General features: G+C 38.4%; 1 long non-coding RNA gene across 2 annotated transcripts in view; it reads right to left on the bottom strand.

The window, feature by feature from the left end:
- Positions 1-906: 906 nt before the first annotated feature.
- Positions 907-14,097, bottom strand: part of LOC102481431 (uncharacterized) — a 45,531-nt gene continuing 32,340 nt past the window's right edge. For both annotated transcript variants that reach the window (XR_003548005.1, XR_337481.3), the window contains one exon: positions 907-1,552. This is a non-coding gene — a long non-coding RNA (uncharacterized LOC102481431). The remainder of the gene's footprint in view (positions 1,553-14,097) is intronic.

Below are 14,097 nucleotides of genomic sequence, written 5' to 3'. Positions count from 1 at the left end.
AAAATGGAATAAGGTACAAGTTTATTTAGATACAAAAAGAAATTGAAATCCATGCATAGTTTTTCATTTCATAATATGAATTTTCAATTTACTTTTTGAAGACTGCTCATATTTCTTGATTGAAATGGCCCAAATATTTTTTTTTCCCAAAAGCTACTCTCTTTTGCAAACAGTCTTCACCTATAAGCAGGGACCTCTTGGATTAGAGGTTTTCCATATCCAGATAAAAGTGTTCAGTAGAGTGTGTTAAGAAGTTTATTGTAAGACTTAAACATTATAGGGATTAGGGACATAGACTTGAGCCAGACTGAGTTTGAATCCTGACTACTGAATTTATTAGGCATGTAATCAGGGGTTAATACATTAACCTCTCTGGACCGCATGTTCCTCATCTGTATAATGACATGAATGATATCACTTACCAAACTTCTGTGAAAACTAGTCAGTATATATAAAGTTCTTAAAATGAGCCTAGCTCTATAGCTCATGAGCTTCTTTCTACCTCTTTTATTAATAAGACATCCTGAACTATATTTTGGTTACCTAAACTCTGCACAGTGGTGCAAAGGCTGAAGGGACAGTATAATCTGGCCCAGGAAGAAGTACCTTCATCTGGGGCAGAGAACAAATCACCATTACTTGCTAATTTTTCTCTCCAATCAACATTTATTAATGTAACAAACCATGTGCAAGAACTTTGCTATACTTTATCTCTTTCAATCTTCACAACAGCTCTCTGAGAAACTATTTCCATTTTATTGATGATACAATTGACATACAGTTGTCCGTGTTTTCCTATGAGTAGTTCTTCTTCCTTTCTCCCTCCTCCTCCCACTTCCTCTCCCTGATCTCCTCCTTTTCCTTCTTCTTGGTTGTTGTTCTTCATTTATTTACTTATTTCTTTCATAGAGGAGAGAGAGAGAGAGAGAGAGAGAGAGAGAGAGAGAGAACAAGTGCATCCCTAATAGGGTGTTTAAAACCACAGTTCATCCCCAGCCTCTGTCAGACCTAGATCATGGGCACTAGTGCAGAATGCCACTTTGTACCACTGCACCAGTCTAGCCCCTTTCCTATGAGCAAGTTCTAACAAGGTTTATGGCTTTAATGCAAACCTAAATGTCTCAAGAGTTCAAGTCTCATGCCTTTCCCACTGCTCTGTGTTCTGTCTCTAAGTAATAGTACATCTCCAGAGTTAATTATTGTTTTATAAAGTAATTATGTATACATTATTTAATTCTCACAATAATTCTGTTATTGACCCTCAGTTAGGTTCATTTAGCTGCAGGTAACAGAGAGCCTGGATGGCAGATGTATAATCAAATAGAGGCTTCGTCTTTGTATATACAAGTCTAGATCTAGTTAAAGCCAGCTCGTAGCTGGCCTCTCCTCCGTGGCTCAGTGATGCTATCAGGAACTCAAGCTCATTCCTCTGTTTCTCTCCTGCATGTGATGCATGTTGATTTTTCTTTCTTCAGTTTTTTATCTTGTGTCTGAAAAGTGTTTCTCACAGCTCCAGGAGAAACAGAGCTGGAAGCCGGTAGTTCAACAGTTGCTGGCAAAGGAGCAGAAAAAATAAATAAATAAATAAATAAATAAAATAAAATAAACATTATTAAGAAGAAAAAATCTCTCCCATGTTGCTTGTTACCTAGCCACAAATGACACTGGGGCAATAAGCAGTTAGTTTTTCACAGTCTCTCTAGTGGGAGTCAAGACAAAGACAAATGAGGTTACAACAAGGTCTCAGGGGTAAGACAAGGAGCAGTCTCTGGCACTCCTACGTATTACCACAGGCCCATCCACAGTGGTGCACAGAGACTCTCACCTCTCAAGAGGCTGGAAGCAGCATGGGAGGGCTGATTCAGTTCATGGGCCAGTTGTACATGCCTGTAATCCTAGCTGTGGGGATGCCGGAGCAGGGGGTGGTGACAGTGAGACTGTCAGAAATACTTAACTCTTCCTCTCTTGCTCTCTCTCCTTCTCCCTATTTCTCTTTTATAAAGAAATAAAAAGCATTACTGCAAACATCTTTCTGGTAGGGTCACAGATCAAGACCAACAATGACTTGACTGTTGTCTCAGGGTCTCAGGGACTTAAATCAAGAATTTTTTGAACTGAGCCTCTAAACTTTCCACTGTAGTGCAGTAGCCACTGAATTAAGCATTGATCCTAAATCTTCCCAGCTGTACATGAAGAAGACCAAGCTTTGAATCTCTTCTGGGTGTGTTATTTACGTGTAACATCTACTGTGGTTTTAAAAAACAATCAGAAGAACAGCATACTGGTTACATAGCTGGACTCCCATGGAGTTGACTACAGTTTGAGTCCCCAACCCAGTGGCTTAAAACTCATGCCGGGGACATGTGCATGTGTGCCCAAAATCCTGAGAGATGAGTGAAGAAGGGATTGCAGTGTGGCCATTCCTCCTTTGCGGGGGTGGGGGGGTGGGGGGGAGCTGGTGGTGATTTCTCAATTTCTGTCTCTCTGTCTCTCCAGCAAGCGCACACACCCTATAGCAAAAATCTCTCTAAATTAAAAACAAATGATGATTACAATAGTAATATGGCTCTAATAATCTCGAACAAATTGAAATAAAAACCTCCTAAACAATGAAAAGAAAAAAATAAATCATGTTAAGGGTTACAGATTTACTGAGATTTATTTTAAATTCTGTATACATTTGGAGGGAAAAAGATAACTGAAACAAGTTCATATGATTTATGCTTAAATTCTAAATCTTAAATGCAAATATTCCAAATTCGAAAGACAAACTCTCTATTACCAAATTTTAAAAATCCACTACTTGTGACTGTATAAAAACACTAAAGAATGTAATACATAACAACTTAGATATTAATTTTGCTTTTAAAAAATCTGTTAATGGGAAGGTGGTCTTTAGAGTCATTAAATTAGTATTATTTGATGTGATCTTATGTGCTCTTACTTGATAAGAGGTTAGAACTTAGAATAATTAAAGAAATAGCTGGACAATATGATTTTTACCCCAACTTCTGTAGGCAACTATACTCTCATTCAGACTTTTTTGTGTATAGACATTTTATTTATCGATTTTATTATCAGAGGGCATGTTGACCTAATAGAGAGAGAAAGACAGGAAGGAAAAGAGAAAGAAAAAGCACCCCCTGAGGGGTGTGGCTACACTGCAATATCTTTCCTCCATTTTTCCTTCCCATCAGGATTGTAGACACACGCATGCACTCAGGGTGTTTTTCAAACTGCAGGAGCTAGGATTTGAACATCATGGTTGATCATCTGGAATCCAGTTCCCAATGCACAATGCTTATTAACCACTAATCTAGGAAATGGCCCTGTGTAGACATTTTGATTTTTTTAAAGAATTATTTAATTTTATTTATTCATCACTTATTTTAATTTGATCAGACATACACACACACACACACACACACACACACACACACACACACAGAGAGAGAGAGAGAGAGAGGAGAGAGAGAATGTGAGAAAGCGAGCAACCAGGTCCAGGACTCAAACTGTGGTCAGCCACGTGGGAGTGTCCAGTGCCTTAACCACCACACCACCTGCTGGTCCTGACATTTTGATTTTAATTACAGATTTAATACATGCCCAATGGGAACACACATGAACTCATGCATGCACTCACACACAGCCACAAACCCAGAACGGAAAGCAAATAAACCACCAGATTCCACCATCAAGAAAAGATAATTTGCACATTGTTGTGTGTATTTAGTCAATATTTCTCATTTGAAAACATGCATATTTTTCTTTTCAAAAATGCAATGACACTTTTCTGTCTGATTTTTCAGTTATGAATGCACCAAGAACACTATCCTTAATCAATGAATAGCATCTTCCAACATGATTTTTAATTTGGGTCTCATTTTGCATTGAAGGCATATATATCACAATGTAGTAACCAATTTCCCAAATTTGGGTTTAATATTTTCCACTATTAAAGCAAGAAACCACTTACCATTGTTGTACATATATCTTTGCACACATTTCTGATAAATTACTAAAAGTGGAATTGCTGTGTCAAAGTGTTGGAGCATTTTTAAACCTTTTGTCAAATACTGCCAAGGTGATCTCCAGAAATTTATTCTCACCACCTCAGCTGGGCTTTTGACAGGAGCTGGATAGCAGATAATTTGAATTATGCTCTCTGATGAGTACCACCAAGAAGCACTGCTACAGCATTGGAAACAACTGCTCCCATTCTCTGCCCCCAAGTTTGGAGGTGAAATTGGAAGCCCTGACCTGGAAATCAGAGAACAAAGATTCTGTTTGGGGAGTTACCTGATTCACCTATTTCACTAGTCATCACATGAGACAATATATTTTTAAATTCTTCATAAATGTCATAGAGTTTTGTAAACACAAGGAACCACTAATTCAGCAAGGACATTCTTAAAGGAATATCCCAGAAGGAGGAAACATTTATCTTGACCCTAAATGAAAGAGGAGCAATAGAATCTCCCTGAGGAACGCTCAGGGATGGGACTGCACATTCTCAGGATCTTTTGTGTCACTTTTTGCTTTACCTTTTAGAAATTATTCAAAGAAATGTTAATACACATTCCATTGTTCAGGTTTATAAGAGTTGTCTGTCAATTAGTGATTTTCCTATAAAGCCCAGAGGCAATTAGATATCAAGAGACAATCCAAGAGAGGGAAAGGGTAGGTCTTTACTATTGTTTGATACACAGGAGAACACTGAGGTTAGTGTTCATGAAATAGTTCAAGTTCCCTGGTAATAAATGCTGTGCTTTGTATTATTCTAAAATCCCTCTGTGTACTGAATATATTAAAAAGTCACTGAAACTACTCAAAATATCTGTTTGGCTAGAACTGTAATTCTTAATAATGCTATCCTCATCATCAAACTACATCACCTTTTCATCACTGTCTTCTCTGGAACACAACCTTTTTTCTCCTGTTTATTGTCTCAAAGAGAGTAGCATGTCAGAAAGATTTGCTCAACCTTAACGATAGTGAATAGTCACAAAAAGCAAAATATGTGACTGTGATAATGAAGTTTGCTGAACTTTAAACAGAAAAGTCCCCTGCTGACAATAATTCTGAATACCCTCGCTTTAGTAAGTTGGTCAGAACACGGATATCATTTAATATCATTTTTTGGGTGTCTATCTATTTGGCAGAGTGTCAGAGCATATTACATTTCTGACAAAATTTGACTCTTGCCATCAAAGAATTAATACACTGAGTTCAGGCAAGGAGCAATTTATGCACTGATGCTTTTCCATGGAGTTTTCTCTTCCTGTTAAATCAGCTGTTCACACACACACACACACACACACACACACACACACACACACTAGGAATGCAGGCACTTGTCAAATCACATGATTCTATGCTCAGACAATCCCTGAAATTCATAGCATTTTTCCAGTGTCACATACTGCATGTCACGCCAGTTGCAACTTCCGTACTCTTTCCTCCAATATTTTAATGGGCAAACTTGAGTATTATATTTCCCAATTTCAAACCCTTCAGCACTGACAGTCCAAAACTCCTGAGGATATGAACTAATGCAAAAGGTTCCGGCGGAGCTGAGCAACTTCAGCTCTGGTCTATCAGTGTCAAGTCCTCAAGCTCTTGAGAAATAATTTTACTTATTAAAACACATTTTCCTTCAAAACTACTGGAGGAAAGACAAAGCTCTCAGTGACCTCTCAGAAAATTGTTGAATTAAGGAGAGAAGTCTACATAATTCTTCCATTTTAAAGTCTTGTGAAAGTATAATTAATGTACCGAGAAAGAGCTCTGCTTTTCATTCACTGATTTGAATTATTGAACTGAACCTGTACCTCAGGATGAGGTTGCAAACATATTGCTTTCCGGCATTTCCTATCTCTCAAAAATAAAGATAGACAATGTCAACAGGTTGGATTAAAGCATGGGGTATATATTTGCAGGATTGTAGTGAATGTCTTCGGATCCTTACAAGTCTCCCTTCCCCCAGGAATCTCACAGCCCTTAAAGTGAAGCCGACCCATCGGTGTAGTCGTGATGAACTCTTCTTCAAGTGTCTGAAAATCCATTGTGCTAAGAGCATTTTATTAATTTGATTTCAACTAATGGGTCAGGACCATTCCCCACTTCAACATTCAATATCTTTTCTGTTTTCCCCAATCATTATTTTTATTATTCTAATTATTTTTATAAAACAGTCAATTGTTATTTCTCGTTTTGCTTGTAAAAATACTTTGCCCATCATGAAATACTTCTCAGACCAATCCAGTTGAGAATACTATACATGTCATCATCAACAGTTAATAACCCCTATCTGTTTCTCACTAACGTCCTGTCTCTCTATTGTTCACTTGCTATCTTTCTCTATCCTCTTCTCTTCACTTACCCCATTCCACACTGTCCTATTCTCATTAAGTACCTTCACTGTGTTTATGTCCTCCGAATTTTTGCTCTCTATTATAGAGTGCGGATAGTCGGTATATATTGAGTGGATACATACAATATCTTTCTTTCATAGCCTGGCTTACTTCACTCAGCAATAGATCCTCCATATCTGACCATTTTCTATCAAATTCCAGGGTCTTGTTATTTTTTATGGCTGAGTAGTATTCCATAGAGTATATATACCACACTTTTCCAATCCATTCATCAGTTTGTGGACATTTAGGTTGGTTCCATGTCTTGGCAATTGTGAATAATGCTGCAATAAACATGGATGTGCAAGCACTTTTCTGACTGAGCGTTCTCCTGTCTTTTGGGTAAATACCCAGAAGTGGGATTGCTGGATCAAATGGTAGTTCTATTTGTAGATCTTTGAGGAACCTCCATATTGTTCTCCACAGTGGTTGAACTAGTTTACATTCCCACCAACAGTGGAGGAGGGTTCCCTTTTCACCACATCCCCGCCAACACTTATCACTTTTTATATTCTTAATCTTTGCCATTCTGACAGGGGTTAGGTGGTATCTCATTGTGGTTTTTATCTGCATTTCCCTTATGATGAGGGATGTCGAGCATTTCCTCATATGCTTTTTGGCTGTTCGTATGTCTTCCTTAGAGAGACTTTTGTTCAGCTCACTTTCCCATCTTTTAATCGGGTTAATCATTTTTTTTCGCATAAGGCACTTGAGTTCCCTATGTATTCTTGTTATCAGTCCCTTGTCTGAGGCATATTTAACAAAAATATTTTCCCATTCTGAAGGTTGTTGGTTCACACTTAATACTGTGTCCTTAGCTGTGCAGAAACTTCTTAGTCTAATATGGTCCCACTTGTCTATTTTAGGGATTATTGCCTGTGCTTTGGGAGTCTTATTTAACAAGTCTTTACCTACTCCAATATCTCCCAGAGTTTCCTCAGCATTTTCCACCAGTAGTTTTATTGTTTGAGGTCTTAGGTTCAGATCTTTGATCCATTTTGAGTTGATTGTTGTTAATGGTGAAAGATGGGGGTTCAGTTTCATCTTTCTGCAGGTGGATACCCAGTTTTTCCAGCACCATTTACTAAAGAGGTTTTCCTTTTCCCAGTGGATTGACTGATATCCTTTGTCAAAGATCAGTTGACTGTAAGCTTTGGGGGTTATTTCTGGGGTCTCTATTCTCTTCCATTGGTCCACATATCTGTTTTTATGCCAATACCATGACATACCATACTTTTGAGTTAGTGTTAATGTACAAGAAAGAGCTACTTGCAGATCATTAATTTGTGTCTCTTGGAGATTTTGTATCTTTTTTGCAGAAATATCATGTATCTTGATGACACTCTTCATGAAAATATTTATTGCACCAAAGCCCTTCCTAAGCATGTAAGTCATATTGCTTCTTTTGGTGTGTGTCTTTATATCACATCACATTAGCCTTCCTTTTAAGATTGAAATGAAAACTAAAGGTAGACAAAAATCACTTGGTTTATGAAAATGAAGTAATCTCCATTGAAAGCACTCCTTCTGATTAAGTCTACTAGTAAAGATAACATCCTGACTTCAGAATTTAAGAAGTCATTTATTTTCTGAAAATAGAAATCTGTATTGGGTTATGATAGCCCCTGGCCATCAAGTGGCTGACAGTCTAATGGGAGAGAACAGGCAAATGCCTATGGAGTTGCAGGACTGTGGTAGAGCAGTAACACAGTGCTCTGCGAGGCTGGCCCATGTGGGATGGTTTCAGCTTCGCAGAGATCTCCCTGAGAACACTGGACATGTGTGCTCTATGATCGGGGGCTGGCTGAAGCTAAGGATGGCTCGAAGTATCAAGACCCTACCGGGGTGGGAACCAGCAGTTAGCGTAATGGCTATGTCGCTGGATTCCCACGTAGTCGACTGCGCTTCGCGTCCCGGACCTGGTGGCTTAGAACTCACGCTGGGCGCGTGTGCGTGCGTGCCCAAGATCCCGAGAGGAGAATGGAGGAGAAGGGATTGCAGCGTGACCATCCCCCCTGAGGGGTGATTTCTCACTTTCTGTCTCTCTCCCCCACCCCCCAAAAAAAAAAACCCCACAAAAAAAAAAAAAAAAAAAAAAAAAAAAAAAAAAGACCCTATTGGGGGTGCTCTCTCCATGTCTCTCACATTCATGGAAGAAATAAACTTAAAACAAAAAGTCACTAAAAGGAAAGCACTGTAGATCAGAGAACACAACTTTCATTCTGCATTCTTCATTCTATAAAGGACAAGGAATTCGGAGCTACCAGACAGCGTAATGGTTATGTCACTGGACTCCCATGTAGTTGACCACAGTTCAAGTCCCAGACCCAGCAGCTTCAAACTCACGCTGGGTGTGTGTGCATGTGTGCCTAAAATCCTGAGAGGAGAATGGAGGAGAAGGGATTGCAGCATGGCCATCCCTTCTGGGGAGGGGGGAGCGGTAATTTCTCGCTTTCTGTCTCTCTTTCTCCCTCTGTCTCTCCGGCGAGTGCAGGCACCCTATAGCAAAAAAAAAAAAATCTCTCCCAAAAAATAGGATGAGGGATTATTTGAGAATACTGTCAAAGAGACAAATTATCATTGTCATTATGTATATACTCCTACCACTGACCCTCTCTCCATTCAGCCTGAGCTCACACAGATCTGCAACTTCGGGGGAAGGGTAGAGATGGAAGAGGAAGATAATTAGATCTAGTTTATTCTAAAGAATTTATCATAAACATTCAGAGTTAAGTTCAAGGAACTTCAATGCAACGTTGTTAGCATAACAAAAGTATAGACACAGCTTTTTAAGAGACTAGTTTGGTTATAAAATGATACATTAAGAAACAGAAAATATAACATTTATATTATATACAATATTCCATAAAATAATACTGTTATAAAAAGATGTTCAAAATATTAGAGAAAAATTATCAAATAATATATACATAAATGTAAGTTTAGAAGCATATATATCAAATATTAAAAATTATCACAGATGACAGCATTCTGAATGATTTTCTTCTGGTTAGTAGTGTTTTCAAAGTAATCTGAAATGACTTTTTTCTTATTTTATAAAGAGAAAAAAGTTTAAACAATTTATAGTTTTCTTATGTACTTAGCAATAGCCAACATAAATATCAAGGGTTTTTGTCTTGTTTTGTTTTGTTTAAATTTGCTGGGAGCACATGTGCTCACCAGAGAAAGACAGAGAGAAAAAGAAAATAACAAGCACCCCCTATGGGGCATGGTCATGACACTTACCTTTCAGGATTTGGGGCACATGTGCCAATCATGTTTTCAAGCCTCTGATCTGGGACTCACACTGCAGTCGGCCACATGCGATTCAGACACCTCAACCACTGGCTGACCCTAAATATCAAGATCTTAATAATCATTTGTAATTCTTTGTGTTACTTAATTATCATTATGACAGAATTTCTGCAAACACAATACTTAAAGTGGCAAAATAAGTCTCTAATGGAGAAATTTTGACTCAATGAAAATAAACTGAAGAGTTCCTTTGGAAGAAAATTTAAGAAACCTTTCCAAAAATATTTCCTATAGCCTGATCTGAGTCACTGGTCTTATTCAATGTTTAAATTTCATGGAAAAAAAAAATGTGAAGTAAAGCTTCAGAAATATTGAGTCATTAGAAAAATCATGACAAATTTTTCCATGCAAAAATGCATCATGACTTTTCCAACAATCTGATAGTGTAGAAGGCCAGCCAATGGTACAGTGTTTGGATCACCTAGATCCCATATGGCTGACAGCACAGTTCAAGTCCCAGACTCAGCAGCTTGAAAAACACTCCAGGCATGTGTACATGTGTGTCCAAAGTCTCCAGAGGAGAATGAAAGAGAAAGATTGTGGTTTAGCCACCTCCCCAAAGGGGTGCTTTCTCACTCCTCCTCCTTTCTGTCTGTCTTTCTCTGGCACGCACTCTATTATAATTTTAAATATTTATTTATTTATTTAAATGATAGGGACATAGGTTGACTAAGCAGGATGAGATACTACAGTTGAAGGCCTTTTTCAAATAGAAAACATCACAGACTCAAATTAAGACTTTATTCTTTTAGTCCTAAAAATCTCAGCTTTAGTAAGTACAAAAATCTAATTTTTTTTTTTTTTTTTTTTTGCTACAGGGCTCATGATTACATCCTCACATCTGAGAGAGAGAGACAGAAACAGAAAAAAAGCAAGTATCCTCCAATAAGGCCTGGGCAGACTGCTATCTTTTTTCCTCTGTTTCTTCATTCATCAAGATCCTATATATGTGTACAAGCCTGGCATTTTTTTTCTCTTTCTTTTGTTCTAGTCTTATTATTACTTTACATAAAATCACTGTATATCTTTACAGTACACAAAATTAATTTTCCCAGTATGAATATACTATATATTTGTCCTTTCAAAGGTATTACCATACACGGGAACCAGCAGTTAGCATAATGGCTATGACGCTGGACTCCCATGTAGCCGACCGCCGTTCACGTCCCGGACCCGGTGGCTTAGAACTCATACCGGGCGCGTGTGCGTGCATGCCCAAGATCCCGAGGAGAATGGAGGAGAAGGGATTGCAGCGTGACCATCCCCCCTGGGGGGGGTGATTTCTCGCTTTCTGTCTCTATGTCTCTCTCTGTCTGTCTGGCAAGCGCACACGCCCTATAGCGAAAACCTCTCCAAAAAAAAAAAAAAAAAGGTATTACCATACACATTATTTTCCATTATGGTGTCCATTAAATATTTTGCTTTTATTTCCCTCCTTGATCCCTCCCACACCCTCTAATTCCCATCCTCCTCCCACACTGTCTCTAGTATCCACAGTTGCTCTCCTTGCTTTTATACCTTCCAGTCTTTCAGTTTAGGCCACAACATACAGATATTTGGTATATATTAAGTGGGAACATACAATGTCTCTCTTTTCATAGTCTGGCTTGCTACAGTTAACAGTAACTCTTCCATATTCGTCCACATTTTATCAAATGACGGAGTCTCATTGTTTTTTGTTTGTTTGTTTGTTTTTATGGCTGAATAGTATTCCGCAGGGTATATGTGCCACACTTTCTCAGTCCATTCATCTGCTCTTGGACATTTGGGTTGATTCCAGGTCTCAGCAATTTTGAATAATGCTGCAATAAATATGAATGTGAAAGTGTTTTTGCAACTGAGTGTATTCCTATCCTTTGGGTAGATAACCAGAAGTGGAACTGCTGGATCATATGGTTGTTCTAGTTGTAGGTTTCTGAGGACCCTCCATGTTCTCCACAGTGTTTGTACTAATTTACATTCCCACAAACAGTGTAGGAGAATTCTCTTTTCACTACAGCCTCACCAGCACTCATCAGTCTTTATTTTTTTTTAATCTTAGCCATTCTGACTGGGGTTAGGTGATATCTCATTGTGGTTTTGATTTGTTTCTCTCTTATGATGAGGGATGTTGAGCATTTTTTCATATGCTTTTGGGCTGTTCATATGTCTTCCTTGAAGAGTTGTTTGTTAGAAGACATTTTCTTTTCTCCACTGAATTATCATATGCCATTGGTCAAAATTCAGTTTGTGAAAAATCCATAGCTGACATCATACTGAATGGGGAAAAGCTCAAAGCTTTTTACTAAAGAACTGCAACAAGACAAGGCTGCCCACTCTCATCACTCCTTTTCAATATAATACTGGAAGACCTAACCAATGCAATCAGACAAGAGAATAAAATAAAAGACATTAAAAGAAGTGAAATTATCTCTATTTGCAGATCACATAATTATATACATAGAAAACCCAAAGGAATCATCAAAACAAACAAACAAACTAAAACTTCTGGAAGTCATACCTGATTACATTAAGGTGGCAGGATACAGAAGAAACATTAAAAACTTTATAGCATTTCTATACAACAACAATGAGCAGACTGAGGTAGAAGTGAAGACAGCAATCCCATTTACATTAGCTACAAAAGAAATAAGATACCTAGGAATAAACCTAACCAAAGAAGTCAAAGATCTTTACAAGGAAAACTATGAAAAACTCAAAAAAGAAATTGAAGATTATACAAAAAAAGTGGGAAGACCTCCCATGTTGCTAGATTGGGAGAATTAATGTAATTAAAATGTTAAACCTACCCAAATTAATTTATAAATTTAATGCAATCCTGATCAAATTATCTCTGTTGAATTTAGATATGGGGTACCACAATTTGTAAGCTACAAGCCCTGACCTCAGAGAGTATCCACTTTTCACATCTATAATGTAGTTTGTAAATTGTTCAGCCAATTGCAGTGAATTACTGGAAACATTAAAACCTAATAACATATGGTTTTATTCTAAAACATCAGAAAGCTATTCACACCTGAAAAAGTCTTTCTACCTTTTTGACATTTAATAAGGCAAGTACCTGCCTCTGTAATTGCCATAATATTGAAGAATAATGGAATGAAGCCTAATAGTAAGAGTATCATAACAATGTTATGTTAAATAACAGCCCTGTAAGCTGTGGAAAAGCATGGAATTTTCATGTGGCATGTTCTGCTCTGTATCAGAGTCTTTCTGGGCCTCTGTACTTCAGTATATTATGGCCACATTACACAATTTATAGTCATTTATTTTGTCACAGATGTTTGAATATTTTTATAAAGATCAATTTAAATCACTTTTTAAACTTAGATCTAGCCTAAGCAATATTCATGAAATCATGACTTTGGTATGCAAATACCTTTCTTTTTTTGAGAGATTTTTTGCTATAGAGCATGTGGGCTTACCAGAGAGACAGAGAGACAGACAGAGAGACAGAAAGTGAACAATCACCCTGCAGGGAGGATGGCCATGCTGCAATCCCTTCTCTAGTCTTCTCCTGGGATTGTGAGCATGCACACACACACATCCAATATATTTTAAGCTGCCAAGACTCAAACTGTGGTCAACTACATGGGAATACAAGCGGCCAGCGTAACCATTATGGTAACTACTGGTGCTCAAATTGCATTTTTTTTTCTTTTTTTGGAGAGATTTTCACTGTAGGGTGCATGCGCTCACCAGACAGACAGAGAGAGACAGAGAGACAGAAAGCGAGAAATCACCCCACGGGGGGATGGTCACGCCACAATCCCTTCTCCTCCATTCTCCTTTCGGGATCTTGGGCACGCACGCACACGCGCCCGGTGTGAGTTTTAAGCCACCGGGTCCGGGACACGAACCGCGGTTGACTATGTGGGAGTCCAGCAACATAGCCATTACGCTAACTGCTGGTTCCGCATTTTTTTTTTTGAGAGGTTTTTCACTATAGGGCGCGTGCGCTCGCCAGACAGACAGAGCGAGAACGAGAGACAGAAAACGAGAAATCACCCCCCAGAGGGGATGGCCATGCCACAGTCCCTTCTCCTCCATTCTCCTCTCGGGACCTTGGGCACACATGCACATGTGCTCGGCGTGGGTTTTAAGCCACAGGGTCCGGGATGCGAACCGTGGTCGACTACGTGAGAGTCCAGCGACATAGCTATTACGCTAACTCCTGGTTCCCCAAATTGCATTTTTAAAAATATGATTAAAATCAATGCAACTATCAATAAAAAAAAATAATAATCAGCATGTCAACTAAAACATTAACTATACATAAAACCAGAAGATGATGTACAGAAAGGAACTGGATTCTTCCCCATAGTCAATGAATGCCTTGAAAAACTGTCATCTGAGCAAGCCCAACCCC

This window comes from Tupaia chinensis, unplaced genomic scaffold (assembly GCF_000334495.1).
Source record: "Tupaia chinensis unplaced genomic scaffold, TupChi_1.0 Scaffold146687_1, whole genome shotgun sequence".
Lineage (NCBI taxonomy): Eukaryota > Metazoa > Chordata > Mammalia > Scandentia > Tupaiidae > Tupaia > Tupaia belangeri.
This window is presented reverse-complemented; position numbering and strand designations above follow the sequence as displayed.